The sequence below is a fragment of the Trachypithecus francoisi genome, unplaced genomic scaffold (assembly GCF_009764315.1).
Source record: "Trachypithecus francoisi isolate TF-2019V2 unplaced genomic scaffold, Tfra_2.0 Lachesis_group21, whole genome shotgun sequence".
In the NCBI taxonomy this organism is placed as follows: Eukaryota; Metazoa; Chordata; class Mammalia; order Primates; family Cercopithecidae; genus Trachypithecus; species Trachypithecus francoisi.
The window spans coordinates 16,411,573-16,433,634 of NW_022681467.1; the positions used below are offsets into that span (position 1 = coordinate 16,411,573).

General features: G+C 39.6%; 1 protein-coding gene and 1 long non-coding RNA gene across 5 annotated transcripts in view; one reads left to right on the forward strand and one right to left on the reverse strand.

Annotated features, from left to right (window-relative positions):
- The window catches only part of SNAP25 (synaptosome associated protein 25), an 88,036-nt gene extending 76,378 nt beyond the window's left edge, over positions 1 to 11,658 (reverse strand). Inside the window, exon 1 of one of the 4 annotated variants that reach the window (XM_033185617.1) lies at positions 11,375 to 11,658. The gene's annotated coding sequence lies outside the window, so the exon portion shown is untranslated. Of the gene's footprint in view, positions 1 to 11,138 lie in introns of all 4 variants that reach the window. The other 3 variants (XM_033185619.1, XM_033185620.1, XM_033185618.1) reach the window with 3 other exon arrangements.
- Positions 10,606 to 22,062, forward strand: part of LOC117068466 — a 191,481-nt gene continuing 180,024 nt past the window's right edge. The window contains exon 1 of the long non-coding RNA XR_004431144.1: positions 10,606 to 11,115. This is a non-coding gene — a long non-coding RNA (uncharacterized LOC117068466). The remainder of the gene's footprint in view (positions 11,116 to 22,062) is intronic.

A 22,062-nucleotide genomic window follows, 5' to 3' on the forward strand; every position in this document is an offset into this window, starting at 1 on the left:
TTTTATCCCTCTCAAAGACTCATCAATTCCTACTTTGTCCCATAAAATGGGACTCTCCATTCTTTGGGAAGATGAGTGTTGGGATGATATTCCCTCCACCCCTTCCTTTACTTTCCCTTCCCACCCCTAACTAAAGTATTCTGTGAGATGGGAAATAAGCAGTGAGCAAGTATAACTCAGTTCTCCTCCTTGGCTTTTTCTCTGGGATCTGCCTACCTATAGCAAGCTTGCATTTTTTGCTCCCCTAGTTCGCAAGTTTCCTGAAGCAGGTTCTGTCACTTGGGGGAACGGTGGGAAAAAGAGAGAAGGGCCTATGGTTCTCTAGCTATCCTGCCTGGCTGCACACATTTCTGTAGCCCCTTCTCCTTTAGCAGGTCCCAATGTCTAACCTTGAAGTAGAACTAGAAAGGAGTAAGGAAGTCCAACAATCTGACTCTGGCTGCTGGTTGTAATCTTTTCTTTTCTTCTTCTTTTTTCCCCCCAATTCTGCTTAACAAAATGCCTAGAATTTTAATCACTAACTCCTGTTTATGCATGAACTGGTTTGTTGGGGGAAGAGTTGTGATCAGCACCTTAGAATCCATTGAAGGACCTTGATTAAACAGTATTCTGAGTCAAGTGTGAAGTATAATACCTGCCACTCAAAAGGTTGCTGTAGAAATTAAATACAAAACAAGCAACAATAGCCTAACATAATATCTACCACATAGTAGATGCTCAAAAAAATAGTGTGAGTTTCAAAATCTTCCCCCAGCAAGCTCTCTTGTCCTGTAGAGTTTCTCCCCAAAGCAGAATTTGAAGTCGTTGCTTTATATAGGGTTGTTTTGGAAGCTTTTTCCAACTTCAAAGAAAAATCATTCTGTGAATGTAGCCTAGGAGCATAGAATCTGCTATTCTTGTAACTTGCTTGTGCAGGTTTTATATTTATTGGTTTATGAATAAAACTAAAGGTTTTGACAATGAGACGATGCATGTAGGAATTTTGTATTCAAGGCTGGCTCCAAGAAAGAGTTTGGGTTTGCCTCTCTCTGCTTGTGTATTGTGTGCACGTACAAAAACACATGTGCACACACAATATTTAATAAGAAACCTATCCCCACCCCTAACAAAAATCCTTAACACAAAGCTGAATATAAAATGAAGCCAACAGATGCAGCTTCAGTAATGGTTCACTAAATAGCTTATAGAAAATTTCTTTTTCAAAAGCTAAAGAATAGTGGGACATATTGCATATCATCTCTTTTAGCTCCTCAAGCATCTTTAAAATCCAAGATGTTAAGGAAGAGGGGACCAGTGTTTAAATAACAACTGGGCCTCTTTGGGTATCTAAGCATTACTCTGAGAAACATGAGGTCATTCCTAAAGCAGAGATACTAATCAAAGGCATTTTAAAATCTTCCCCCAAATAGAAAAATCAAAGGCTGTTGACATATTTCCCCATTTTATTATGCATGCTGATCAAGCTAAAAAATAATGTGATACCAAGACTTGTTTATTTAAGCAAACAACATAATAAGGAGGAAAAGAAGCATATGGCCTTCATGTAACCCATGATAAAGAACCCTGGAAATCTGGTATGGCAAATAGCAGGTAACTGAACATAACAACAGTCCCTTCCTCTTTCTCAGAGTGGTGGTGGTTAACTGCTTCACAAGCATTAGCTCCTTTAGGTCTCATGACAACCACTTGATATATATGCATGGCAGCAATTGCTTTCCTTTTACAGATGTAAATGACAGTGAGGCTCAGTTCAGATTAGCTAAATTGTTCAGGGTTATACAGTTGAAGTGGCAGAGCTGGCATGCAGCCAGCTGACTCGCCACGTATTGCTCAGTGAACTTGTTTGAACGCATAGTTTCTCTGGTCACTTATACCACCATATCTCACCTGGCTATTTAGCTCAGAGGACTCAGCTTTTTAGATTTGGCTGGCTCATGTTCTATGTATCAGCAGTGTGTTTTCTGTTAGAGGCTCTCAATGGATTTTGTGCAACTTGTGGGATAAGTTATGGGGTGGTGGGGACAACCACAGACTTTGCAGTCAGAGACAAGTGTTCCGAATTATTTTAAGGCTGCCATAGAAATTAAATGAAATAACATACATCAAGTGCCTAGTGCAGCACACAGTAGGCATTTAGGAAGTTAGTTACTTTTTTCTTTGTGTTCATTAAGTGGTAGTATCTTCAGTCTTCTCTGGAGAAAGTTGGATGAAGAGTAACTAACCCGTGTTTTCAAGAGAAGGAATGGGGAAAAAAGAAACGCAAAATTCAATGCTCAGTTGATGAAGGATTTTCCTAAGGACAAATGGGACTGATTTACCAAATCATGCCCAGGCTTATGATTCTCTCCCAGGCAAGAAGACACTGACTATTTGAGAGGAAAGGCCAGAGATTGGTGTCTCTGAAGGACCCTTTTAAGGAAGCGGAATGGACATGAAAAACTTGTGTCCACCATGCCAATTCTAACAGCGCAGCAGCAAATATATGACCCTGAAGACAAGAGTTGGCCAAAGCCATAAATCTACCCCACTGGTGAGTGTAATGTATGTCTCAAATGGATGTGTGAAATATCCTTTTCATTCTAGTGAACAGTAAAACATTTTAACTATCTATTTCATATATGCTAAATTGCTTGGCTTTAAATATGAAACTGACTTAAATTGTTCTTAGTGAATGGCTTTTAATCTCTGAATATTAACCTGATTTTAGCAATGCCTTTATTAAGAATCCTCTGATCCTTCGTTAGCATTTTAACTCCTGACTCATAAGTGATAAAATAACAGATTAAATTATTACACCATTTGCCATAGTTTGGCAGCTAGTTAGGGTAAACCAAAGTAATTCCTTGGGACATAATTTTATTCTAATATTTAGAATGAATCTATGTGCAAGGGTACACAACAATTCTTGAGTTATTCTGATCATAACATTTGATCAATAAAAAGCAGAATTACTTACAGTGGTAGAATTCTTTTCTCTGCAAAGGGGTAGCTGGTATCCCCATTCGCTCACTTATTTCCTGCATACATGGGTGTGACAGGCACTGTTATAGGTACTGAAGATTCAAAGAAAGCTAAAATATTACCCTTGCTCTCAAAGACTTCCAAAGTCTATTAAGGAAGAGAAATACATAAGTAGGTAATTACAAAGCAGTGTGATCAATTTTACAAGGGAAATAAGAGCATTGCTCATTGGTAAGAGGTGAATTTCTGGAAGTAGGAGTTTGGGGAATTAAGACATAATTCCACTTGATCCTGAATCACTGAACCTTGTTTAATGATAGAAAGTTTTCAGAGGAGGAAAGTGGATTGGATTGGGAAGTACTCTCATCCAAAGGACCCATTCTTAGTCAACCTATTCTTGTATTGCTCCGTGAGTTTTAGAGTTGGGAATAGGATTTCTGGTGCAGGAGGTACCATGTTTCTTAAAGCTTGACCCCTTCCTCCCATGAGTGGCAGAAAGTGGTCTGTACAGGGAGAGATCCCAACAGACTGGGATACTGGAAGATAGTCATGTATTTAAGGGACATTTTAGTGACATCCTAGTTGATTGCCATGTAAATAGAGACAAGTTCACACAAAGACATACCTTAGATATTTACTGAGTTCTGTGATGGTTGAAGCTGGTTCTTAATATGTATTTGTTTATGATACAACAATCTCTCTATAGATACTGACAGCTCAGTAGAAACCTTCAATAGATTGTATATTTTGATTAGAGAGTCATAGCTCTTTTCTACACTGAGTTAATGTCTTAGATTCTAAAAGGCATCCCATTGAAACATGCCTTCTAAAATAATGACACCTCAAGAGGGGACACCTAGCATAACACACGGAGGGCAGAAACGTGACGATTTTATTTACAGCACTGACTTCAGGAACCAGTATATGTTTTCCTGGTACATGGCAGGTGTTCAACAGATATTTGTTCAATGGATTAATTAATGAAGAATGCCGTAATAGCAGCTGATTTATGATGAAGGAATACATGGGTAGTCATCGTGGAATTGGAAAAAGTAGATACATTCAGCAATTTCTCTGGCATAAATTAGGAATGGACTTTCCCATTAAAATAAAAAAATTCACTCAACAAGGCTAATGCATATTGAAATAGTTTGCCAGTGTTCTTCCCAGCAGGCTTTCTGGCATTTATTTCTGTGCATTTTCTGTTTATTGATAGAGAAGTCACATTGTGATGTACCTATACCTAGCTCCCAGACCAACTTCGGAATAACTGCAGGGAAATTTAAGACATTCACTGTTTTGGAATTTGCCAGTCATTATTCTTTGAAACTGTACCAAAAATGAACATAAATAAAGGAGATCAACAACGTGGTCAGAGACTCTTCATGGAAAGGAAACTCTATCCAACTTGCAGGATTTTCAGAGCTCAATTGAGAGAATTCTCTGAAAGAGGAATGAGGCAGGAGTGTAGGGCTGAACTCTGGTCTCAGGGGGGTACCTAAGAGACTTTCATTTTTTCACTTGCTGTTATCAGTAAAGGACAGAAACCACTGATTCAAGGTTCCAGGCATAGAAAGTCATCTCTCAAGTTCCAGATCTGCGACTAGTGTCATCTGAATAAAGGAAGTGATGGGGAAGCTGGGACCAGATGGTCATTTTGTAGAACCAGCCACTTTGGAGGAAAATAACCTTTTTCTTTAAGTAAAAATGGACCACCTTGGAAGATTAAGACACGGCGAGTCAGCAGAAAGTGCCAACAGTCCCAATTTAAGACATGAGAATTAGACATCTTTGAGTAATATGAACCATATCAACAACAGCAAAGAAGAGGATGAAATATATTTTTCCACAACCAAAGAAAGCAAGCCATAAACCCAGTACAGGTGTTATTCAGCGTCATTCGGGGGCAGGCATCATTTGACTGAATTTCTCTAGAATCATTGTTAAGCATTTAAAAGGAAATGCTAACCCTTAAATAGGATTTCCCCCCATCTCTTTTTGGAGATACAGATTTGTTCTTACCAGTAAGTCAGTCACTGCTGAAGTTAACCTCTGTAGTCAACAATAAGAAAATCAGTTAGGATTTCCTCTTGTGATACCGTGTTTTGCCTTGGTGGAAAGATGCCAAAATCTGCAATAGGTTGTGACAAGGTGAATGTGGGGTTTTTTTCTCCTTCTGGGACATGTGAATTTATTTGATGTGTGACTATGAATTTAATTAATCAACGTTTTACCACCAGCTGCTGACCTCTGACTTCATAGGCTTTAAAGCTTCCTTCTCTCCTTGTCCCATGTTTTTAAAGCTTTCCTGTAATGTCATTTTACCCCACATCCTCCCAATGTGATTAGTTTTTGAGCTGGCTATCAGTATCATGAGATTCAGGTCACATAGGAATGTAACTTTAAAGTACTTTACAGCTCACAGATTCTATAAAAGCTTCTGTTTCCTCTTTGCTAAGCGGCAGAGGAAGTAAGAGGATGAGTGAAGGAACTGCAGCTAATATATTGCTAAGTCAGACATAGGAGATGATCAAAAAGAGGTCTAGAAAGAAATTTTTAAAAAGTTAATTCAGTTGAAAACAGAATTATACAAAGTTTAGGCAGATTGTAGGAGACAGTATGTGCCAGATAGCTACAAATCTGATTGAGAAGGACAGGAAAAACCCAAAGCAGTGATGACTCAGAATAGGGCTTTGAGGAAGAAGACAGGATTTCTTAACTCTGGGAAGGCTTCAGAAAGATGAAGGCAAGCAATTTTGAGGGGGAAAAAAACTAAGGATTGGGCTAAGGGAGGCGATGAATGTAATTAATCTTCCAATTGGGTCCAGATCAGTTACTGAAGCATTATTAAGATGACGCCAGCTGAGGTCATCAGTCACTAGGTCAGGACCCACTGCCTGGGGTTTTCAGCACTGATTTCATTGATTTTTGAATAGTAGGGATATTGGACATCATTAGTCTACTTCTATCATTCTGCCAATAAAGAAACCAAGTTCAACAGTGGTTTGCTGACTAATTTAAAGATTGTGTGATTCCAAACAGGAAATTACAAGCAGTTGTTTCAGGGCTAGAGCTGGGTCTCCTGACTCTGACCAGCATCCTTACCTTCAGACCTTGCTACCCAAGTGAGGAAGAAACGACTGCAGAAAAAGACATGTACATTCTCTATGCCTTATTTGGTCAATATGAAAAATGTGGATGATGCAAGAGGTAGAAGTAGCATAAAATACACTTCATAGCTTAATCTCTGGAGTCAGACTGAATACATGTAAGTCCTGGTTCTGCTCTGTGACAAGTTACTTACCCTTGCTGTGCCTCAGTTATCTCATCTGTGAAATGGAAATAATAATAGTAATCTGACCACAAGGTTGTTAGGAGGAAACAGTGAGCCAGCACAGGTAAACTCTTTTAGAATGAGGGTCACATTCTTCTTCTCCATAAGCCCATTCTGATTAATCACTGCTTTGGGTATCTCTGTCATTCTAAATCAATTTATGTCTTACTAAATGTGATCTAATACTATATCTGAACATATGTGTCTGTGGGTTGCACTATTTATTTAGAAATCAGAAATTTCTTGGACTTCTATATTGGGTGAAGTGCTTGAGATCCTTATGAAGAAAATTACGTAGAAAGAGTAGGTATTATTGTTAAGGCAATAATAGCAATTCTGAGGAGTTCAGAGTGCAGCTGAGATTCTCTAGAAATTTCTATGAAGTTTTTTTCCTCTTGTAAAACTTTTTTTTTTTTTTAAGTTTTTGTCCCCTCATCATGTCCTACTTCCTCAGTACTACGTCATGTCTCCTCCCTTTGCCTTACTCGATGTTTGTGTGGTCCCTGGACTCAGTTTAATAACCACCAACCTGATCTCCTAAAGCATCAAATGTCATTACCTCTAACTTTCCCCTAGGTAGTCGGCTTGGATATAAAAATGTTATCCTGTGGTGTCTCTGCTGCCAGCATTTTAGTGAAGAATAGATAAGGATAGTCTCTTGATACTTTATAGCCAGAAATGAAATGGCAGTAAAATCTATATCTACCATTGCCATTTCTTCCTCTACATGAACCCACTGACTATTTTGGCTTAGCAATTCTGTCAGCATTTGGAATTCTGAAGCTCTGCTGTGAAAGGAGTAACCACAAGGTTAGAAAGGAAATGGGTGTAATCCAGACCTCGAGGGAGCCCTGAAGCAAGGGTAACTAGCAAGAGTCAGCAAAATAGGCAGGGAAAGAAATTTGATATACTGCCCACCACAGTTTTTCAAAATTCTACCATTCCATCTTTTTCCTCCCATTTTTAGCCACTTGGGGCTGGTTCTATTTGTCATGCTGCTCAAAACACGCTCAGAAGAACTGACAACTTTTTTCATTCCTCCAGTCAGTGCACTTGACAATGCTGAATATTCACAGAGGGCAAGAGAGTGTTCAGCACCATGTTTATTATTCAAGTGCACCTTCTGGGACCTTCTGGGGCATCTCATCACCAGATTCTTGACCTTCTTTTCAATCTGCCTGGCAAGTGCTCAACTTGCATAATTTCTTTTAGTCAATAATGGAAAATTGAAACTTGCGATTAACTTCCAAGCAGGAATTATATGTCTATGTAGGTATATGTATCCTGGAAAGTGACCTTAAAAGATGCTTCAGTAAGGACTGATTTTTTTTCATTGACCATCTCTTATGATACCAATTTGCTCCCCTCTACTTCTGGAAGAATGCACATTAAATCCACTCTGTCAATAGTAATTTCTGGATAGTAAAAGGACCTGGTTACTTTGTTATATCAGCTTCTGCTCAGAAATCAACTTTAGAGGATAAAGTGCCAAATTCTCAGCTTGACATTCAAAGCCTTCCACAGAAGGCTCCAACTCTGCATCCTAGCCTATTCTCTCCAAGCTTCCCACTCTACCCAAATGAATGGGCATTTTCAGGGTTTGCTAACTGTAGAGTGGGCTTGCCTAATGTGATATTCTGCATATGCTGTGACTTCAACTTAGCAGAACTCTCCCATCTCTCTGAAACCTCCAAAAGCTATCTCAAGGCCTGCCTCTTCTCTCAGATTGTTCCAGTCCACTGTGATGTTACCCTCCTGAATTTACATTACTTACTGTTGGTCACATTCACTTGGAAATTAATCACATATGTCCTCATAATTTGTCTTCTAATATTTTATTGCATTTGGTTCTGGTTTTATTTATTAACTTATTGTTTATTGCTTTTAATAAGATTGCTAGATGCTAAACTTATTGAGGTCAAGACAAAAACCATGAGATTTTATATCTCCCATGGGATTCATTTCTGTATCTGGTGAATACCGATCGATCAATATCTTCCTATCAGGTTGGTCCTTACTGACAAGGGATGACATTGCAGAAAGTATCCAGTGCTGAGGCTTAAAACATGGATTTTCCTTCCTTTATAGAATTGTAAAGCAGTGCCATAATGTGAGAAACATTGTTTATTCATAGTGAATTATCTAAAAAGCATATTTTCTATCTTTCTCCTTCATGTCTCCTCTCTCAACCTCTTTCTCAGATTATTTTTCTCTTTTGTACTAATCATCAAACCTCCGTGTTATGCTGATGGCCGACTGCTTACGCAGCTTCTAAGTGTCACTAACAGAAACATGTCTCTCAGCTGATAACCCTCACTCAAGGGTTAACATTTAGAGCCTAGGAATATCTTTAGACAAGCTAATTAAGGGGTAATTTGCATTGTGTTTGTGCATGTGTGGTTGTGTGTGTTTAACAAAATAAAAATAAAATTGTGAATTCTTGGGAGATTTTGCCATGAAGAGGTTAAGAGGATTGCAAATTATTCTGTAATTTGAACACTGAGGTGGTAATGCAGTAAATATCGATGAACAAACAGGCATCAGAGGGTCTGTGTGAATGACTCCTGGCTCATCCTATGTCCATCTGCTCCTGCCTCTTCTCACCGCATTGCCCTGGATTTTAAAAATTCAAACTTAAAATAGGAAATTTCTCAATTTTTTCCCCAGAAGCTTGTCAATGATATAAATATTAAATTCATGGTTCAATGATATATTTTTTAAAATTTCTCAGTAAGTTATTCTAAAATTAGCTTTCTAATTGTGCACATTGCTTCTTTCTCTCAGCTCTGCGCCCTTTGACATCTTCACTGCAGTCCTCTACTTCCCCCGCTCCTCCCCAGTCTTCCACTAGCAAACAAACCCAGCAGTAATTACTAATGTCCAAGCACGTAATTCCGGCAGCATTAGGCTTTTCATTTGACGCAACTACGCAGACAGCTGTCTGGACATGCAGCATGAAGTTAAAGCATTTTTTAAAATTCCTGCCCATATTTTCTCTCCTCTACCACTAAAACACAGTTGTTTTTGTCTGCAGATTGTAAAGTTATAAACTTCTCTTTTACATTTACATACTCTTATATAAATGTCCACCCAAATAATTTTACATCCATGCACAATAACAGATCAATATATACATACATGGAAACACATAGTCATCTATAAAAAGAAAAACACTAGGAAATAATTAAATAGCTGGGAATGAAATCACCTTCTGTATATGGACAGGAAATTTTAGTATCTGTAGCATACAGATGATAGGAAGTATGACTATTTAAACACAATCCAAGGTCTCATTTGGGGTCTTTTAAGGGGATCATGATAGCGTTTCTTTAATGTGTTGTATAGATTATTACAATGACGCTGTTACTCTTTTTTGCTAACTACTCAAATGGCATAATTTTGACACTGGTCATTTTTATGCCAGTTTTATCTATATCAAACAGAGAGAAATATCCTTGATGACTTTTGCTCTCTCAGATGCTCCAAACCTCAGAGTAGAAAATGGTTAAAGTAAAATCCCGCAGTGCCATAAGAGAAATTGCAGTAGATCTTTAGGTCAGAGTTCAGTTCTAGTTTAATACCGTGGTTCTTTACCTGCGTTTCCCTGAAGGACACACTTCGATTCTCCCGAGGAAGACCAGTCTTAATGTTGTCAAAATCTAAAGCTATCAGCCCGTGATAACCAGTGCTGATAGGAAATACTTCCAGTAATTCAGAAACCATGGCCAAAGAGATTAAGTCTATTCAGTACAGGACCAGCAAAATTTCTCAGGTATATGTTTTTGTGGATGAATACTTGTGTTCATGCCTGATTGCAAGGATGGGGGAAGAAGGAAAAGGAACAGTGATTCATTCTTAAAGTTGATTTTGCTTAGTTCAGCTAATCTCACATTTTTATCAAATGGAAACATAGTGATGTATCATCCCTATAAACAGATAGCATTGGCTTCTTCGTATATACAGTACTCACACTCACCCAAGATCTGTAGACAGATCTACTCTGTGTTAAAAAACAAAACCAAACAAAAACCTTGGTACGCTGCTGAAGGATAAATGCATATTTTTTTAAAAATGTATTTATTTTCTACCTAAAATAAGAGTCAGAGGGCAACACAGATTTCCACAAGTAGACTATTATTTTGTTGAAGCTATGCAGGAGGTAAGGAGGGGAACAGGAAATTGTCTGCAAAGGAGTCTCTGTGAGCAAGATTTATTTCTTTCTTGTTTTCTTTTAACCTATTATGACTCCTCTATTAAGGGTCTCCGTAAGACCGGGGTCTCAGACAGACAAATTTGGTCTCCAGCCCTCGCACGTCCAGCCCTGGCCAGGCATTTCTGCCGCAGGCAGATGCGGCGCTGCGGCCGGACCGCTGTCCCCGGTGCTGAAAGGTCGAGGGCGCCCGCGCGAGCCCGCGGTATTGCTATCCAGGGTGCTGAGCGCGGGCCGCCGCAGTCCCCGAAGCCAGCCCACCCGCGCCAGCCCTCCGCAGAGCCCTCCCACCCGGTACGACCCGCCCGCCTCCCGCCAGCCTGCAGTTGACGTGGAGCAGGCGGCATAAATCAAGTCCGCGGGGCATGGAGGCTGCTGTCGCTGCAGCAGCTCAGCTTGCCCGGGGCGGGAACTCCCCCTTTCTCCTTTCGCTTCCCCAGCACCCACACCCTGCCTCCCCCTTAATTCTTCCCTGGATAATAGTACCCTAACAACAACAGTCAAAATAATAGGGTTAGAACGACGGGGGAGAAACCTAACAGCCTAAATATCTCTGAAAACTGCATCGCAAAATGGAAGAAAGAGGGGGTCCCACTACTGTTTCAAAAGAGTAAGTTATTATTCGGTACGTACCCTCGCTCTTTCTCCCCGTCGCTCCATTTGCAGGCTTCCCGTTTCCCCTTCCCCCAGCAGCTCACCTCGAAAACACTTTATAAAGCCCCCACCAGACGTGCACACACGGAATACCGCACCCTAAGTGCACCAATACTTGTATTTACCCAAGCCCACTCGGAATGCCCAGCTGCTGTCCCTTCTGGGTATGCAGCCATCCCCAGCCAGAACCACGACCTGGGGAGGGGGCTCCTTACCTGGGCTTCTCGGGAGGGTTGTGTTCTCCGGGCCTCTGCAGGTTGCAAGTGTGGAAGAGCCGCCGAGCAGGGAGGGAAGGAAAGACAGCGCCTGACCTCCCCGAGGTTTCGTCTTCAATGCAACGTGAGCTCTGCCCTCATCAAAGATGGCCGTCCGTTTTGACGTCAGCAGCTTTTAATAGCCGCCCGGCGAGGGGCGGGAGGAAGTGGGGGCGGGGCTCCGGCGGGGGCGGAGGTGGGGCCCGGGCTGCGGCGCGCTTGACTCTGCTCCCCGGCGCTGCCCTGCAAACCTCCGTGTTTTCACCTCCTATAAGCACCCAAAAGGGGCGACTCTTATGACTCCATTTTAACACTCGGTCTCGGGCAAAAGCGTTCATCCCGCAACTGCATTCCTGATGTTCTGTGGTTTGTGTGTGTACATATGTGCGTATGTATATATGTATGTGTGTATATATTTATAATACATGTATAATATATGTATAATTTGTGTGTGTGTGTATATATATATATTTTCCCCCCACCCCCATCCCCACCCCCGTTCAGTGGAATCGGTGATTGAGTCATCTAAGGAGAGGGGAAGGCAGAGGGGGATAAAAGGTAGTGATGGGAGGGGTGGGGGAAATTTCTGCGGCGATTTGTTTTCTCCAAAGAGGGTCCGGAGGGGCATCCCCGTCCACCCTCGCCAGTTCCATATATGGCCAGACTACGTGGGTTGCTATTTTTATGAGTGATTGCTTCATGTTATCGAAGCAGCGTCGAGGTCTTGCAGCTCTCGTTGCTGTGGTCAGCCGGGGAGCGAGGCTGGCGCACGTTATTTTGAAGTACGTCAGAGCCAGGCTCTCTGAGCTGTTGCAGGAGTCGGGGGAAGGAGAAGGGAAGCGGAGTTAGCCCAGCCAGAGTGGGTTTGCGAGGACTCGAGGCTTGAAGTTGAGTTGTTTGCCGAGGACAAAAACGGATGACTCTGCTTTGGGTGGAATTTGCAGTCGGCGCTGGGGTTTTGTGCTGGGTGTCTTGGGGGTACCCCACAGAGGCACGGACGCCCCGAGGGAACCTTCCAAACGGCCAGGAGGAGGTGGGGGCTTCAGAGCAAGGACGGCTGGGACGCTGCCGAATCTGGTGGTTCACTCAATGCGCAAACCCCGGGGACCCGTACAGGCTGCCTCGGGGGGCCCTAGGATGCTCAAATCAGGGCGGGGAGACAAAGGCTACTTGTGCTGGTCATATTAGAGATTAAAAGTGATAATTATAAAGCAACAATCCTAACTGTCCTCCCTGGCCGTGCACGGGTCTGGGGAGGGGGTGGTGCGCGGATCGCTCGGCGGTGGCAGCGTCCCGGATGATTCACAGGTGTTGGGGAGGCTGTCGCGGGGCTCTCCGCGGGGAGGGCGGGCTGGGGAGCGCGTGGGAGGTGGGGGACCTCGTCTGAGGAACTGTTTGTACTTTTCCGGGAAGGATGCGATTAGAAGTCGTGCCTCGCAATGTTAAAACTTGATGGCCTCTTTTAGGCGATGGAAAATCCTTATCTCGCTTAGGAGAAACCATTTAGAGCTGGGTGCGGAAAAGCGGCGTACAACCTCTCCCCCTGCACCCTCCTCCTCCCCTGCCCCACCACACGCGCGCGCGCACACACACACACACACACACACATACCCCTACATCGTTGGCCTGAGAGCCAAGCCAATAATACGGCCTCCATTGCGGAGGGAGGGAAGCGGCGTGGGGGTAAGGGAAGAAGAGTTGCGAAGGCATTGCGTTTAGAAAGAGACGGGCTGTTAAGAATTTAATAAATGATACCTTTAATCGCAATCAGTACGCATAGTTGTTTCTTAAAGATTCCCTGACTTGAAGGCTTTTTTGACGTATTAATGTTTATGCCATAATAATTAACAGTGTTTGGATGTTTATTAAAGCCAAATTCCTAAAAAAGGCATGTTGCTGAAATTTGTTTACTTATTCATTAAACATTTAAGATTTCCATACAATAAAGAAGAAAATCTGCAAAGTCCTTAGAGACTTAATTGCCAACAAAAGTATCTTGATTATGGCTCTTACTTTCATTATAAAGCAAGTTGGAATAGAGGGAAAGGGGTTTGAATGTAATGTACTGCAAAATCCTTTATAGTCATTTTGTCCAAAGTGTGACACTTTAAAAAAAAAAGCAGCATGCGGAAGTTTGAAGAGAAAAAAAAAAACCTGCAGAGGGAGAAACAAAATATGTGTATAGCCCTCAGACTAGAAATCATTCAGGCAGAAAGTATTGTGAAGGAATGGAGGAGCTGGGGGATTTTCCAACTTAAACAACAACAAAAAAAGTTAAAAAGCAACTACGTCAGTGATGGAGGCTTATCCTGCAGGCAAAAGCTATGTAGCAGTCACAGGGAAGGACTGGCTTGGTATTCTGAGTTTTCAACTACTGATACCCCACACTGACATCTTTAAAAATGACAGATAAGAAGAGGGAGGCAGACAATTTCAAGGTATTACAGAAAATACCATGACCCTACAGGATTAGCTGGTGGTGGTGACAGTGTTTTCCATTGCTAGTGCTTGCTTTGAAAATGATGCTGTTTGAGAGATTCTTCATCTTGCTCTGAGAAAGGTAAAAGAGTCTAATTTGAGAAACATAAATATTGGGTACATAAAAATCTGGTAAGGATGACCAGATAACCCTAAATATATTTTAAATATGATAATGAGATTTTTTTTTTTTTTTTGCCTTAGGATTTTCTCATGGCATGATTAAAACAAAACAAAAACAAACAGGAAAACATCATCATCTTTGCCAGCAGGGAGCCAGCAGATTCATGTTACTCACGGTTTGCAAAGGCCTGAACCACCCAGGGAAGGAAGGTGATGGAAAATTTGCTCCAAAGTGGTTCAGCTGCTGTGGGTTATTTCTAATGCTTAGGATGAGTGATGAGAAAATTACCTGCTCTGCTAGACGGATATTTACACTATGATAATTCAAGCCTCTGGAAGCTTTTTTGGTACATTATGCCCCAAAGTAGTCTGGTTTGCAGTAGCTCTAACTCCAAGGTATTTAGCTTGTATCTCCAAGGTAGGTGCAAAATTCATAGTTGATTCAATAATTATAATTTTATAAGGAATCATAATAATAACTTTTCTAAAATCCCGTGTGAGCTTTCCAAAGTCAACTTGGAAGTAGTTTAAAGATAGCCCAGCTCAGAAGCCGTCTCTCCAGGGTCCTCCTTTGGAACATGCCTGGCACTCTATGACACTGTTTCAAAACACGGTGAGGGCAAAGAATATTCAGTTCTGCGTAAAAATATTCAGTTTGATAAAGCAACTGTTTTGATTCCTTGGTTTGCTTTCCACGTGGTTTGCTTGCCACCTTCTCTTCATATATTCTTCTAGCCCTTAACACAGTCCCCCACCCCATTTATGTATAGTGAAGTAGTAGTACTTTAAAATGCCTCAAGTAGTTTAGCTCTAGGTTTAAACTATCCAGGCTGTTCTTGTTCACTGAAGCCTCTAAGGTAGATATATATCTTGTGAAAGGTAAAAAGAGAACCAGGAATATTAGTTGCTGTTTCTGGCTTGCCATGTTAAGAAAAAATAGGACTGTACACTCAGAATATTAAATAACACTTTATTCTTTACTACAGACAGTATCATGGGAAGGAAGAAGGGGAGTGTCCAGCAGCCAGAGGCTGGATGTTTCCACACTTTTGTTCCTTGATGCACCAAAATTACAGACTTTCTTTTACACTGCATCCTAGGACCCTTCCCAATGCTGAGACATGCCTGTGGTCAAATAGGGAGGAAGAACCTGTGACAATTAGAAACAGAGAGGCAGAGAAAATGGTAGTCCAAATTAGTACATTTCAAAAAGGCTATTTGATAGGGGTCACAGTATTCCTTGAGTAAATCTTTTAGCAATCATATTAGTTCTGTAATCTCTTTGTATCTCAATTATCTCATAGGTAAAATGGAGACAATAATTATACCAAATTCACAAGGAAATTATGAAGCACTGAGTGTCATATCTAGCACTATGAAGTATTGGCTAAATAAAATCTATCATTTTGATGAGACTGTAACTTTATTTCTCTAAGAAATGGCATGTAGCTTGGCTTTAATATGGAGGATTGCCATTTTTTCATTAGCGGTTAATTAGATATGTATCAATCATACTGGGTCTTGTTTTTTTCATCTGTATGAACTTATTCATTTACTCAATATCGAACACCTGCCATATGCATGGCACTGGGGTCTAGGAAAAATTGAGTAGAGAGTTGAGGATTAGAGGGGTTAAATAACCTGGCCAAGGACACAGCTAAGAAATGGGATAGCTAGGGTTTGAACCCCAGGGCCCAAGCTTATAGTCATGATGTTTTACTACAGCCTCCTCCAGCTCCATCAGACTCCTTCAATATCCAATAAACAGCTTAAATAAGAATCAGGGCAGAAAATGCTCTCAAAATATACCAGTCAGAGGTCAGAACAGAATGGCAATGTGGATCAGTGGTTTTGAGGCAGATAATATGAGGTCTTCAACAAGAATTGATTCCAAGGGTAAAGACCTCTGAAAGTGAGGATTGGGTTAAGCTGGGTTGAAATGAATGACTCAGGATATACCTGGGAATGGAGCAAGAATATCTTGTGCCATTTTATTGATACTAGCAGAGAAGGGCATCACACTTCTGCCAGCTAACAGGCACCAGCCTAGGTAAGGCACATTCTAATACATCAGCAGATTGCATCAATAATCTCTTGGTCATGTCCAGTGGACTTTTCATCTGTATTGACTTTTGGGTTCACCTGACGGCATGTACTTACCTTTCCCTTTCTTAACGCTCTCATTATCAGGTGCCTTCACCTCTGTTTCTCCCTTTTTTGTTGGCTCCTCATTTTCCATAGCAGATGGGTTGAAGCAGCAAAATCGTTGTGCCCAGCAGGTTAAGCTGGACATTTCCTTGAGTCCTGCACAAGCCCCCTGGGAGTTCCATATGTCCATGGAACCTGTCCTGACTCTCCACCCTGAAAGCTTCTGTGCTCTAAGCCAAAGATAAAAAAATTAAATAACTCTCATTTGTATAGCTATGTGCTAAAGAAATAGAAAATGTTGTGAAGAACTGTCACACACATGATCTCATTTTATTCTTGCAACAACTCTCTGAGGTATGCATAATAGTAATTATGATTTTAATTCCCTATTAATACATGATTATCTTACACCATGCAGCCAGTTGGTAATGGAGTTAGAATAGGTACTGAAAACTTCCTACTCTAAATTCTACATCAGGAAATGCAGAATTCTGATTGGTCTTTCAGGCTTCTCTACTGACCATGGTGCATCAAGAGACTCAGTGTTCTATTTCTTCCTTCACATGTTGTCTCCATAATATCTGATTTCATACCCTTGAGTTTAACCATCATTTTCTATATTTGACTTTTAATTTCCTATTGCCAGTCTCACGCACTCTTGTGAGCTTCAAAGTCATATTCCTAGCTTCTTAATGAACATTCTTATCTGGCTGAGTGAAAGGCACCTCAAACTGAACATATATATGAATAAGTTGATTCCATACTTTGCAAGAATCTACTTCTCCTCTTACATTCTTAATTAACATTTTCTCATGATGTCCCATCTTCCAAACTAGCATACTCACAAGCCTCTTATTTTCACTCTCCTTTGCTGGCTTTGCTTTCGTTTTCTCAACTCCAAGTGTTCAAGACTTGGAACTTTTCTCCTCTCTACGTAATCATTCCCTGGTAATTGTATCCATTTCCAGGGCCTTGGGTAGTATCTGTGTGTTGATGTTTTTATATTACATATTCAGCCCTAATTTTTCTCCTGAACTGCATCGTGTATGTACAACTTTCTACTCAATATCTGTGCTGAAACATAAGGCAAATATGGACATCTAACTTAGCATATCCAAAGCAGATTTCAGATTTTTTAACTTCAGGAGGCTCCCTTCATCTTAGTTCTCCATATTAGTGAATGGCATTGACATTCCTAGTCCCCGAGGATGAAAATCTTATATTATTTCATGGATACTTTTTACATTCACACGTAATAAATAACACTTATTGTTCTACTGTCAAAATACTTTTCAAATCCAACTACTTCTCAGCACCTCCGCAGATACCACCTTAGTTTGAGTCGCCACCATCTCTCTCTGGATATTACAGTAGCCTCTTAATTTGTCTCCTAGCACCTGTATCTCCTCTACATAGCTGCTGCAATGATACTTATAAAAGACAAATCTGATCATATTTCCTTTCTCAAAAACTTTCAGTGGCTCCCATCACACTTAGAAGTCCTTCCTTTACCCTACAAGATCATGCTCCTGGCCACCTCTCCGGACTCATTTCCTAACACCTCTCCATTCCAGTCACGTTGACCTTCTTGCTGTCCATTGAACAACCAAGCGCACTCCTGCCTCAAGACTTTTGCACTAGTTATTATTTCTACCTGAAATAGCCTCCCCCAGATCATCTCATATCTCATCTCCTCAAATGCCACGTTTACAAAGGAGCCTTCTCTGACAATCTAGCTAAAGTTGCTAACCTCTATTTTTAAAAATTATTTTACCCTGCACTATTTTTCTTCATAGCAGTTTTCTCCTGTTGACATTATATGTATGCTTATAGCTACATCTGTATTATATTTCCCAGAGGCAATGGTTTTCAATGGCATTTGCGTTTTCTTTGGTTGAATTCTTTTTTGTTTCCAAATAATATGCAGACATTGTTAATTCTTGATTTATAAAATAGACATCAGTTGACTTCCTAATAATAAGACTCTCTTACATCTCACCCTTGTCTCTTCTCCCCATCCTGTCAATAACAAAACTGTTAAATAGTCACTCAGCCATGAATATGTCTAGGTAAATATTGTTCACTGTAAGTAGTACCACATAATGAGTATGCTTCTTTTTTTGCATATTTTCCCACTTTCCCTAGAGAAGGTCTTAGAAGCTTCATAGAGAAGAAAAAGGTGGTTACATACAAAAGAGGAAGAATTACAACAAAATTGGACTTCTCAAAGCAAATCCAGATGGTAGGAGTCAATGGAACAGGTCTTCAAATACTGCAAGAAAAATAAATCTCCATCTATAAATCTATATTAAGCCAGAATATTAATAAAGAATGAAGGGCAAAATGAAAACATTTCTAGATGTGGACAGACTCAGGTCGATTACCTCCCATGAACATTTTTTGCAAATAAAAATATTTTCTAAGGATTGTACCTTAACAATACAACTCACAAAGGAATCTATGCAAAGGAGGAAGACCAGGAACTTAGGAAATACTAGAACTAAGACAGCATTTTTTTTCCTAGAACCAAAGCTAGGAAACAGGTATGGTAATAAATCAATGTAAAAGTAGTTTATTTGACAAACGGTGTAGTTTAAAAGCTAATTGTAGTATTAACCAGACAATGGCATAGATATCTCCTATCAGTAATGACAAGAAAATGCCCCTATAATGACAGGAAAAGCAAACACTTTATCATATATTTTTGGTTCAAATATGAAATCAATTATAGGACACAATTTTGAGCATTTTTTGATGGAGTTTAAAGAAAGATTTATAATTTGTCCTTTATCTTCAACTTTTTTTTCTTTTTTGGTGTGAAAACTTAGTGCCACAGAAATATTTTTTCTTTAAAGGTTTACCACCCTACCTGGTTCTGCAATAAATACTATTTATATAATAATAAGCTGTAAATGCTCTTTTTTGATCTTTGAAGTTTAAATTAAACTGTAGACCAAGAATGAATGACTTAATATTTACCAAACAGAATCTGAATATTATGGGGCCTAACATATAAAAGTAGTGAGAGAGCTGTCAGATGTGGGAAGTAAAGGAGAGGGCTTAGGAGGGGCAATGTAAAGAGATTTTATAATGCAGACACCCCAATTTACTCATTTTATATGGTAAAGGATTAAAAGAATCGGTATAAAGCTCATAGAAGGAAAAATAAAATTTACTCATGGTATAATTATATATAAAGTTAGATGTATAATTTTAAAGTTAGTCAACAGAAACCCAAAAGTAATAGAAGTACCAAAGTTCAGTGGTTGTAATAAAGGAGAAAGAGCCAATAAGATAATGTTCTCAGTTTTTTCATGAAGGACATTTATATATTATTTAAAATTGGTAAATCAAGAAATAAAAAGATATTATTTAAAATTAAGGTTTGAAACACCAAAGATAACTTGAAGCAGAACTATTTAAAGATGGTTACTTCTGGGAAGGATAATGAACAAAATGCAAAAAGATTTTATTTTATTTAAACAATCTTCATTATTGTTTTCCTGTGAATGTGTTACTCCTCTTTAAAATAATGGCATTAACAAACTTATTTCAAAAAGCTTTTATGCAAGCTCTCCTGGTTTGGGTGGGCTGCAAAGTTCTGTCTTCAATGTCCTATCCTATAATGCTTTGGCAACTCCACAACCTTTCTTATTCGGTGTACCAAAACAGCATTGATTTTTAAAGTGGAGAAAAAAAGATTCCTTGAAATGTATTTTAACCCCTTTGTTTTCCTAGGCAATGCTAAGGAAAGATACTGAGGTTAAACTTGAAATATGAGATATGAGAGCTGACATCTGGTCAGGAGGTCTGTCGGAGCCAACATTTTAATAATAAAATTATGATTATGAAAGAGTCAATGTGGGGATGGTTGAATAAGGATTTCTGAAAATCTGTTCCCTCATAAAAGCAACAAGAACACTAGCAAAAATTGTTAAAATAATTTTTTTTTGAAATCTAGAAATTAACCAAAGGCTTGCAACAATCTGAGGAGCATTTATTCAAGAAAAATGTCAGCATTTTGGTAAGAATAAGAAACTTTGTGGCATTTCACTTGCCCTATTGCCATTCCCCTTTCTGCGGCTTTCTAGCAACCTTGAAAACCAGGAACCTACATGCCATTGGGAGGGGAGCAGAATCTATTTGGAGCTCCCCAGAGTCCCATCCAGAGAGAATTGTCACTATTTAACTTGTCTGAAAGTTTCCTGAAGGTGTGGATCAAAAAATTACCTATTAGGTACAATGCTCATTACCTTGGTGACAAAATAATCCATACCTCAAACCCCCATGACATACAATTTACTCATGCAACAAACCTACACAGGTACCCCTGAACCTAAAATAAAAGTTGGAAAGAAAAAAAGTAAAAATAAAAAATAAAAAGTTTCCTAAAAACTACCACTCTTGAGGCTTATCTTTATTTGATGTAACTTAGAGCTCACATAGTGTAAACAGTATCTCCCCAAAGCATTTGTCAAAAACAATCAGCATCAAATGTTTCACATAGCAGCTGCCTGAGGCAGTCATAACGGCTGGGACAAACAAGAAGTTGACCAAAAATCGTAACAGGAAATGCTGGAAAATGGGATGTTCATAGGGTGTTTTGAAAAGTTCTGACATATTCCTGGGAAACTAGAAAGCCATGCACATGCACAAAGCTGGGTGCATGCCCCAAATCTGAGAAGGCCCTATTCCCTCACCTCTCCATAACCTGAGACTGCATCATCAGGAAGCAAAGGCTAAGGCAAATTTATAACCTGTCTGGTGGAGCATTGAAAGATTATTCCAAAAAACACATACACAGAACTTCTCAGCAAAGACTGTGAGCCTTTTTTGTGCAAGGTATTTAAGGAAATCTCTGTCCAAACATAAGCTGAACATTAAATTAGCTGAGTAGAGATTTCAGGGCCACACACAATAAAGAAGACTTACCAAAGTAGTTCAGCAAAATCACTAAACAATCAAACAAAACTCCCCCAAATAGATTGGAAAAAAAAAACATGACAAATATATACCATGCAAATAATCAAAAGAGAATTAAATAAAGTGGATATCAGGCAAAATAGAATTTAAGACAAAAATTGTTACTAGGGATAGTAACAACAGTAGTAACAAATAGCAATAATAACAAATGCTATGGGATGAAAGTAGAAATCTGATTTCTGGAATTGCCACATTATATTATTTAAAATGTCTAGTTCTTAACTAAATATTAAGACATACAAACAAATGTGGCCCATATACAGGAGAAAAACAGTCCAGAGAACCTGTCCCTGAGGATACCTAGACATTGGAATTTCTGGACAAGGACTTAAAATCAGCCCCTATAAATGTGCTAAAGAACTAACGAACTAGCCCATGTCCAGTGAACTAAAGGGAAATATGGGAAAGATGTCTCACAAAATAGAGCATATCAATAAATAAATAGGCATTATAAATAATCAAATAAAAATTTTGAAGTTGAAAAATATCATAACTGAAATAAAAAATTCATTAGAGAAGCACCATAACATATTGGAGGTGGCAGAATAAAGAACAAGCAATTTCAAAGATAAATCAATTGAGATGATTCAGTCTGAGGAACATGGAAAAAGAATGAACAAAAACTAATGGAGCCTCAGAGACCAGTGAGATATCATCAAGCATACCAAGTAAGCATAAAGGAAAACCAAAAGGAGATGAGAGAAATGGGTAAATAGAACATGTGAAGATGTAATGGCCAAAACTAACACAATTTTGAGGAATAACATTAATCTAGACACCCAACAAGCTCGATAAACTCCAGTAGGATAAACTTAAGGAGAGCAACATCTGCATGCATTACAATCAAAACTAAAAGGCATGGAGGGAGAATACTGAAGACAGAAAGAGAAAAATGGCTCATTATGTACAAGGGATCC